Here is a 9,554-nt window from a genome sequence, read left to right as displayed (position 1 = left end):
TTATAAAATTAACACAGATTCATTTTGGAAACCCCCAAAGTCTTATCCAATTAGGGCATCAGGCTGGAAGTTCAGGTATTATCTATTATAAGCACAGCTGTATGTTTTTATTTGTTTGTTTGTTTCTAGTATAGAGTTCTAAAACTCACTAGTAAAACACTAGTTATCCCCCTCAACCTGTACCCAACACACAAACTCAAAACAATACTGGAATAAGGCCAGGATAGCTGCAGTAAACTCCTACACAAGGGAAAGAATGGGAGACATGCAGGAGTCAGAGGTCCTTCACATTTTTAAATCCTGCTGATGTGCTATCACCAGGCCCCCTTCAGGTAGAGGATATTCCTTGACCTCATCCCAGATCTCCTCCGGGGCATGCCTCTAAGTTCATTGTATTCACTCTATGGCTCTTAACTCCACCCTTCTTTACTGTCACCATTGTTGGCCATTTCAGAAGCCTTTTAAGAAGAAAATGCCTTTCTTGTAGAACTCACCTTCTTTCAGCTTGTAGAAAATTGTTTTTTGTTTCTTTTGTTTTTAATCTCTCAAATTGATTTAATCTCCTTTTGTCATCTACACTGGTAGGACTATAGCCAAGAGTTCTCTCAAAATCCTCATTGATTTCCTATATATTTGATTCTATATATTTTGATTCCAGTCATATTTCAGTGTTAAAGAGCCACACCCGCAATTCTTTTGGAGGCATGCCTCTGTCTCCGGTCTTAAAAATGGTATTTAAGATATGCATGAGTATGCATGCTCGTGCAAGATAATTGGGTCTCTGTTCACATCATATCTCCTAACACCTCATTGGCCAACACAGGTCACATAACTAAGCCCAGAGTTAATTGGACAGAGATATGTACTCCTCCTCTGGAGGTAGGGTGGGAGAAGTATATTTGTTGAATAATTAAATATAACCTACTCTAGGTAGTAATAATACATCAACTTCTAGAATTTTCATAAGGGACAAACATCCTTTGGTATGCAGAGAGTATCCTACTTGGTATTCAGAGAGATATACAAATAGAGGGGAGGTTTTGGGGAAACATTATTGGGCAATAACCTAAAAATGTGTGGGTAGTACAGCATGTGTATAAACTAGGGGAGCATGAAATACTAGCTTCTTTCAGATAATATTTTAAAATAATTTGTGTTCATTAGGAGCAGCCATTACATATATTTGTGTGCATGTATGTCTATGGAAACTAGACCTTGAAAATTTCAAAGCTGAAAAATGACCCATTAAAAAATGTAATAGCAGTCTCCACTTTTGAATAAGTCTCTTTTATGTGGGAAGCCATGTTGGTAGTCCTTTTAAAAAAATATATATTTTTATTAATTTCAGAGAGAAAGGGAGAGGTAGAGAAAGATAGAAACATTAATGATGAGAGAGAAACATTGATTGGCTGCTTCCTGCAAGCCCCCTACTGGGGATCAAGCCCTCAACCTGGGCATGTACCTTTGACTGGTATTGAACCTGAGACCCTTTAGTCCACAAGCCAACACTCTATCCACTGAGCCAAACTGACTAGGGAAGTTGTCCTATTTAATATGCAAATGTGATACAAGTGCATATTCCCAGAGATGAGAGATGGGACCAATGTTAGGTCTTGCCATGTGGGATCTATAGGGAGCTGACACTTGCGATATGGGTTATGAATGTTTCCCTTCCCTCACTGCCTCCCTCCCTCCCTCTCTCTCTCCCTCCCTCCCTCCCTCCCTCCCTCCCTCCCTCCCTCCCTCCCTCCCTCCCTTCCTCTGTTCCTTTCTTCCTTCCTTCCTGCCTTCCTTCCTTCCTTCCCTCTTCTCTTATTCTTCAATTCTTTCTCTGGTCCTCTTTTTCTTCCTTCCTCCCTCCCTCCTTCCTCCCTGCCTTCCCCCTTCCTCCTTCCCTCCTCCCCTCCTCCCTCTCTCTTCCCTACCTCCCTCCTTTGTTCTTTTTCTTTCTTTCTACCTCTGTCTTTCTAAAAACCTTTTATTAGGAACCATTTCAAGCACACACAAAAACAGGAAAATAGTATAATGAAGTCAAATTATACCTGCCACTCAGCCTCACCATTTCAACTCATAGCCACTATTGTTTCATCTATATTCCAGCCATGCCGTCTGCTCCAAGAGGACTATAGAAACAATTCTAGACATAATATTATTACATCCTAAATAGTTCACTAGATTGCCATTTCTAATCATTGTACTTTTCTTATATTATCATCAAGCCTTCAGTAAAAGTTTGTCAAAAGTAAGACTGTATATATCTTGTTAAGAAAAATTATGAAACACCTGTCCATGTTCAGAAAGGGTAGCTAAGGGAAACCTGTATCCTTTTTAAGACTGGATTGGGATTATTAAGACAATTACATGAAGTAGAAATTTGTTCACAGCAGGGAGGGAATCTCCAGAGGGAAGTGCATGTTCAGCAAGGCAAGCAGTAGGGAAGCATGAGGGGAAATCCAGAATCTGGGTCTGGAGAGATAGTCCTCTTAGTACTTTTCAAACTAGACACTACTGTTCATTAGTGGGAGTGAAATCAGTTTCCTGGGTGGCACCAGTATTCAAAAAGTGAAATAGAACAAATGAGGTTAGAATAGATGGGACTAGAATAGAAAAGAAAATAATAGTGTACATGATACATGTTAAGGCTAAACACAGCATTGTTCTTGTAAACTTTCACATGGACACACTGTATCATGTGATATGCAATGCATTTGTGACTGGTAGTTATGGCGGGCTGCAGATGTTTGAAAAGCAATGATCTAGGAATTCATAAAAAGCTCAAAGACACCATGAGAGGAATGGGAGTTTATGGCCAAGTCTGTGGAGGCCAGTACTGCTGGCTCCCTGACTGTAAATACTTTATTTTGGTTACTGATATATTCCCAACACCTTTCAAAATGTCTGGCACATAGTGGGCGCTCAATAAATATTTGCTTAACAAATTAATAGAACAAATAAAAGTATTTCTGGTTAGCAGGTAGCTTTCCTTCATGTGGTAGTTCAGGCTCCTTCCACCCTGTGACTTCGCTATTCCCTGGTCTCATAGTCATCTGTGTCTAGCTCAGTGGTTCTCAACCTTCTGGCCCTTTAAATACAGTTCCTCATGTTGTGACCCAACCATAAAATTATTTTCGTTGCTACTTCCTAACTGTAATGTTGCTACTGTTATGAATCGTAATGTAAATATCTGATATGCAGGATGGTCTTAGGTGACCCCTGCGAAAGGGGCGTTCGACTGACAAAGGGGTCGCGACCCACAGGTTGAGAACCGCTGAACGAGGATGAACTAATTATCACAATTTTGTCTTTAATGCAAAACAGGTTGAGAACCGCTGGTCTAGCTGAAGGTAGGGGAGGAATCTGAGAAGGCATTCCTGATCTTAAAAGCCCAGGCACAATCATGTGGCTATAGCAAAGAGCATGGGAGCTTGGTAAATACTGTGCAGCTGAGTGCCCAGGAAAAGAAGGGACTAGATTTGGTGAACAAATGTTATACAAAGTAGTATCTAATAAGTATCAGATACATTGTACAGTGGAAGTTTTTTTTGTTCCAGTAAAATTGGGAGTGATACTTGAAAAGTTATTTGAAACAAATGAGTTAAAAAGAAAATTTTTAAAAGATGCAGAAAAATAGCAAACGTTGATTTTAAATTAAAAATGAATTTCAATTTGTTTGCCTATCTTCAGTGTAGTGATTAGGCCTTTTCTTTTTTTTTTATTTTATTTTTATTTTTCGCTTAAAGTATTACAAAGGGTATTACATAAGTGTCCTTTTTTCCCCCCCGCCCTTGACAAGCCCCTGCCCTCCCTTACCCCCCAGTGTCTTATGTCCATTAGTTATGGTTATATGGGTGCATACAAGTTCTTCGGTTGATCTCTTAATCCCCTCTCTCCTCCCCCCCAACCCTCCCTGGCCTTCCCACTGCAGTTTGACAATCAGTTTGAGGCAGCTCTGCCTCTGTATCTATTATTGTTCAAAAGTTTGTAATGGTCTTTATTATCCATGAATGAGTGAGATCATGTGGTATTTTTCCTTCATTGACTGGCTTGTTTCACTTAGCATAATGCTCTCCAGTTCCATCCATGCTGTTGCAATGGTAAGAGTTCCTTCTTTTTAACAGCAGCATAGTATTCCATCGTGTAGATGTACCACTGTTTTCTAATCCATTCATCTACTGATGGGCACTTAGGCTGTTTCCAGATCTTACCTATGGTGAATTGTGCTGCTATGAACATCTGGGTACATATATCCTTTCTGATTGGTGTTTCTGGTTTCTTGGGATATATTCCTAGAAATGGGATCACAGGGTCAAATGGGAGTTCCATTTCCAATTTTTTGAGGAACCTCCATACTGCCTTCCATAGTGGCTGCACCAGTCTGCATTCCCACCAGCAGTGCACAAGTGTTCCTTTTTCTCCACATCCTCTCCAGCACTTGTCGTTTGTTGATTTGTTGATGAAAGCCATTCTGACAGGTGTGAGATGGTACCTCATTGTCGTTTTGATTTGCATCTCTCGGATGATTAGTGACTTTGAGCATGTTTTCATATGTCTCTTGGCTTTCTGAATGTCCTCTTTTGAAAGGTGTCTATTTAGATCCTTTTAGGTCTTTTCTTTTAATATAGGTCTTTGATTGATCTACACTCTCTTCTTTACAAAAAATCACATGCATAACGCAAACAATTTTCAAGTTTTTAAAACTGAATTGAAAACTTGTATGTCAACGTACATGCAGAATTCTAGACTTTTATGATTTTTCAAGCTATTTTTTTTCATAGATTCAAGCTGACATTATGTTTAAAAAAATTTTTTTAAAATATATTTTATTGATATTTTTACAGAGAGGAAGGGAGAGGGATAGAGAGTTAGAAACATCGATGAGAGAGAAACATCAATCAGCTGCCTCCTGCACACCACCTACTGGGGATGTGCCCGCAACCAAGGTACATGCTCTTGACCGGAATCAAACCTGAGACCCTTCAGTCCATAAGCCGACGCTCTATCCACTGAGCCAAACCGGAGAGGGCGGACATTGTGTTTTTAAAGACCTCTGATCGAGACTTTCTAATATCTTCAGAGTGTTTTAACAGAACTAGCTCTCTTTCTATATTCAGATTTTATTAGTTTACCATATAAGATAATATAATTATAAACGTATGCACTGCAAATAAACAGTTTGGGAACAAACATAACATTCTTAGTAGGCGTTCAACTCAGCTGTTGGGTTCATCCCAGCTGGTATCCTCCTAGCACAAGTGTTCAGCATGTTGTGGGCAATAATCACTACTTTTCACAGAGGGACTGGGAGCAATGGTTAATCAGGAGAGCTGATTAAGGAGAGGTTGATTGGGATGGTTTCATCTGTCCCTAAATTAAATATCGCTTACATTGCCAATCTTTATCACCATAAAAGGGCTCTTATAATATCTATTGTATATGCAAAGATATATAGGGATCATATATTCAGTATTTTTATTTTTTGTCATTCACACAAAGCTGAAATGCTTATAACTGATATTCTTGGTGCATAAATTTGTTTAGTATGTGGTCTTTGTTCAGCTATTACCAAGTTCATATTGAAGTCTTTTCTTAGTTCTCTTAGTAATAATAATTGGTAATGTTTATTTTGCACTTAATCCAGGCTAAGTATTGCATATGCATTAACACATATAGAGTATCCCAAACATCCTGGAGAACAGTATATTAGTATCCCTGTATTACAAAGGGGAAAATTGATTTGCAATGTTGACTAACAATCTGGTTATGGTCACAGAGCTAGAGGCATAATTTGAAATAAAATACACCTGATTATAAAGCCTGGGTCTTAACCACTCAGCTATATGTTTTAATAATAAATGTTAACTTGGTTCTGACTACTCACAAATTGCCTCAATTATTTAAATGTTTCCACTCTCTAACTATAAAAGGGGACTCTATAGGTTGAAGAAATCACCTATTAGGACACTTACCTTGGCAACCCTACACTACTCCACCCCTCTGTGCTGTCGCATACCTAAGCCAAAGGGCAAGGCTGATCATTGATATTGTCGGTACAGGATGGCAATCCCTTAGAAGAGCAGAGAGGATCATTATTGAGTGTAGACTGGTAGGCACAACCAGGAAGGACCCAGAACAGAATCTAAACAATTTCTTTTGCAATTTAAAAAGTCCTTTTACAAGCATTTTAAAAATATGGTTTCTTAGCAAGCAGTTTGATTTTGTATAAGTGGGAAAATAAACATAGCAAAACTATTTAAGGTTTTTTTTTGCGTGTGTTTTTTTTTAAAAGATGATAGTTTTGAGAAGCTGACTGGAGAATCACTAATATGGATAAGAGAAATAATATGTTCCCTGCCTAATCCACAGGTTGCTGTGGGATTAAATAAAATGTCTGTGAAAATGCTATGCAAACGTAAGTTGCCTGTTTTTTTAAGTGAAGAAAACAAGCTTGTAATTATGCTCTTCATTTTCCCTTCTTTCATTGAAATTCCCAAGAATGCACAATACTGTCTCTCTAATGATCCAGTTAAAATGAAATCAAATAATTATGATATGATGTGATAAGTGAGGGAGATGAATTCTGTATCCAGATGGGGGTGGTGTAAGGCTTCAGAGAGGAGCTGACATATGAATTGGCCCCTGAAGAATGGATAGAAATTCAGCAGAAGGCCAGGAAGTTGTCCCTCCTTGGCTTATTGGTGGGAGAAGGACACGAGGGTTTCTGACATAGAGAATGAACAGGCTGTGTGAAGTGGCACGAGAGGAGACTGAAAAAGAAGACAACTTGCATCAAATGTTTGGTCCACGGTAAAGATATTGGATTTTTTAAAAAACCATAGAGCAGTAGTTTTAAACCCAGGCTTCATTTTAGAATTCCTTGGGGAGCTTTTAAGACATACTAATGCCTGAGACCAATTAAATCAGAATCTTGGCAATGAGGACCAGGCATGGTTTTTGTTGCTGTTGTTGTTCTAACTGATCCCTTGGTGGTTTTAATATGCAGCCAGTGATGAGAACCTGCACAGCAGCCTGAATGAGATGACACATCAGTATCTTCAGTCAGGAAATTTTCCTTGAGCAATAGGCCCATATACCTGCTGTCTCCTGCATGCCTCCTCCTGCATACATCCTCCCAGACATTGTACAGGTACCCATCTCATATTTAGAATTGCATCACTATTTTTTCACATGTCCCTATTCTATACTCTGTGAAATATTCTTCATTTCTGTGAATGTCATCAAAATGCATCCAGTCCAAAAATCTCTGTCATTCTTGCATCCTTCCTACCACAGTCACCAAATTTTCTTTTCCTACCTCTTAATTATTTATCCAGATTGCCTAACTTGTCCCCTGTCATATTGTCACTGTCCTAGGCCTGGGGAGTAAGTGGCATTCAAGTCGCAAGTTTGTCCCAATGGAATCAGTTTTCTAGATAATTGCTCAAGTGACATTTCTGAAAAATAGATCCACAAATCACTCTAATATTGGGTACCCTTTAATATTTTCTCAATGTTGTTAGAATACATTAAAAACATTTTGACATAAATTGAATGCCTTTAAGGTTGTTTTGCCTTCTGCTACTTATCTCGTTCCCTTTGTTGCTTTTCACTGGAGTGTCTACACATGCTGCTTTTTCTTGGCATTCTATACTTGGTTCTCTTTTCCTGGACAGCTCAGTTCACCTTTCAAGTCTCCTTCAGATATTTATGCAGACTCTCTGAGACCATAGAGATCGGTACTACCCTTATCAAGGAACTTATCAGACTGTATTTTAAATACAAGGTGTGGTAAAAGTAGGTTTAGAGCTGTTCATAAAGAAAATAATACAATATTTAATAAATAATAAAAGAATAAACTCTGTGTTTCGAGTACTGACAACTGTAAACCTACTTTTGCCCAACCCTGTACTTATTTAATTTAATATTTTACTCACAATACATAAAGTTTTGTAGAACAAAGGAAATGTCTGCTTTGCCCATCATTTGTATTCCCCCCAATATAATAATATATTTATTGCCACAGAGCAGGGGTTGGATAAATATTTGTTGAACGAATGAGTAAACATGTTAATCATGGGGGTACAGCAATACAATGAGTTATAATACTCAGGTTCTGTCTTCCAGAAATGTACAGTCTAGTATGGGAAGCAAATGAGTAAATGAAAAAGCACACAATACAATGTGAAATGTACTATTTTAGGTAAAAGCTACAGGGTGCTATGGAGCACATAGTAGTAGCATTTAATTCAGCCTTGATAGTGACAAAGGGAGATTCATTAAGGAAGATGTGGATGAAGATTTGAGGTCTAAGCTTATTTCTGAAGGAGTAAGTAATGTGCTAGAGAAAAGGGAAGAGCAGAAAGTGCAGGACAGAAAGGCCAGGAAGAAAGAGAACGCAGCGCATGGTAGAGAAACCCCAAGTAATAAAGTTGTGACTGGATTTGGAGCCACAGGATGGGAAGAGAGGGAGCGGGAATGATGAACAGATCCCAGATAATAAAATGGATATTCATTGGGCACTTGATCTTGAGCACAATTAAAAGCCAGTAAATACTGTAAGCAGGATCTTGACCTAATCTAACTTGATCTTTACAGTGATCATCCACTGTATCTTGGAGACTATTTAGAAGGGCACAGCTGGACTATCACTTAGGAAACCTGAGTAGTTCAGGAGAAAGGTGGTCTCATGGACATACAGATACGAGAACTAATGAAGAGCTATACATGAGTATCCCCAATGGAATTTGATGACTGATAGGGACAAGGGGGCACAAAAGAGGGAGGAATAAAGGAGTGAAACTTTAGTTTCTGACATAGGCAGTGAAATGGAGAGCAGGGTCATCCTCTGAGATGAGGAGTGGCTGACAAGGATCAGACTGCCTTTGGGGGGAACACAAGTTCAACTTCGGACCATTCGCAGGTCGGAATGTTCGTTTGGACATGGAATATTGTTACAGGTTGAATTATGTCCCCCACAAAAGACGTGTTGAAGTCCTAACCCCCTGGTGCCTCACAATGAACCTTACTGGGAAATAAGGTCATTGCAGATATAATTAATGTTCAGTTGAAGTCATATGAGAATAGTGTGGGCCCCTAATCTAATATGACTGGTGTCCTTATAAGAAGAATGCTGTGAAGACAGAGACATGGTGGGGACACCATATAAAAACAGAGGATTGGAGCAATGCATCTACGTCACTCCATACTCTTTGGAACTATGCACAAAGATTGTTACAAACCACCAGAAGCTAGCCAGAGGCAAGGAAGGATTCTCTGTTAGAGCCTAGAGAGGAAGTGTGACCTGTCAACATTTTTATTTCAGGTTTCTAGCCTTCAGAACCTTGAGAAAATACATTTCTGTGGTTTTAAGCCACCCAGTTTGTTGTAGCTCTAGAAAACTAATACGAATTTTATAACAAAGCTACCTAATATTTTTGAGCATTTGCTATGCATTAGCAACTGTTCTAAAATATTTGAATCTACCAATTTAATCCTCATAGCATCATTAGGATGTAAGTACTATTATGATAACAAAGGAAGTAATACAGGTTGAGTAA

Source organism: Myotis yumanensis, unplaced genomic scaffold, assembly GCF_028538775.1.
Source record: "Myotis yumanensis isolate MYYU_CA2020_CCGP unplaced genomic scaffold, mMyoYum1.0.hap1 SCAF_8, whole genome shotgun sequence".
In the NCBI taxonomy this organism is placed as follows: Eukaryota; Metazoa; Chordata; class Mammalia; order Chiroptera; family Vespertilionidae; genus Myotis; species Myotis yumanensis.
The sequence above is the reverse complement of the archived record's forward strand: the minus strand, read 5'-3'. Positions refer to the sequence as shown.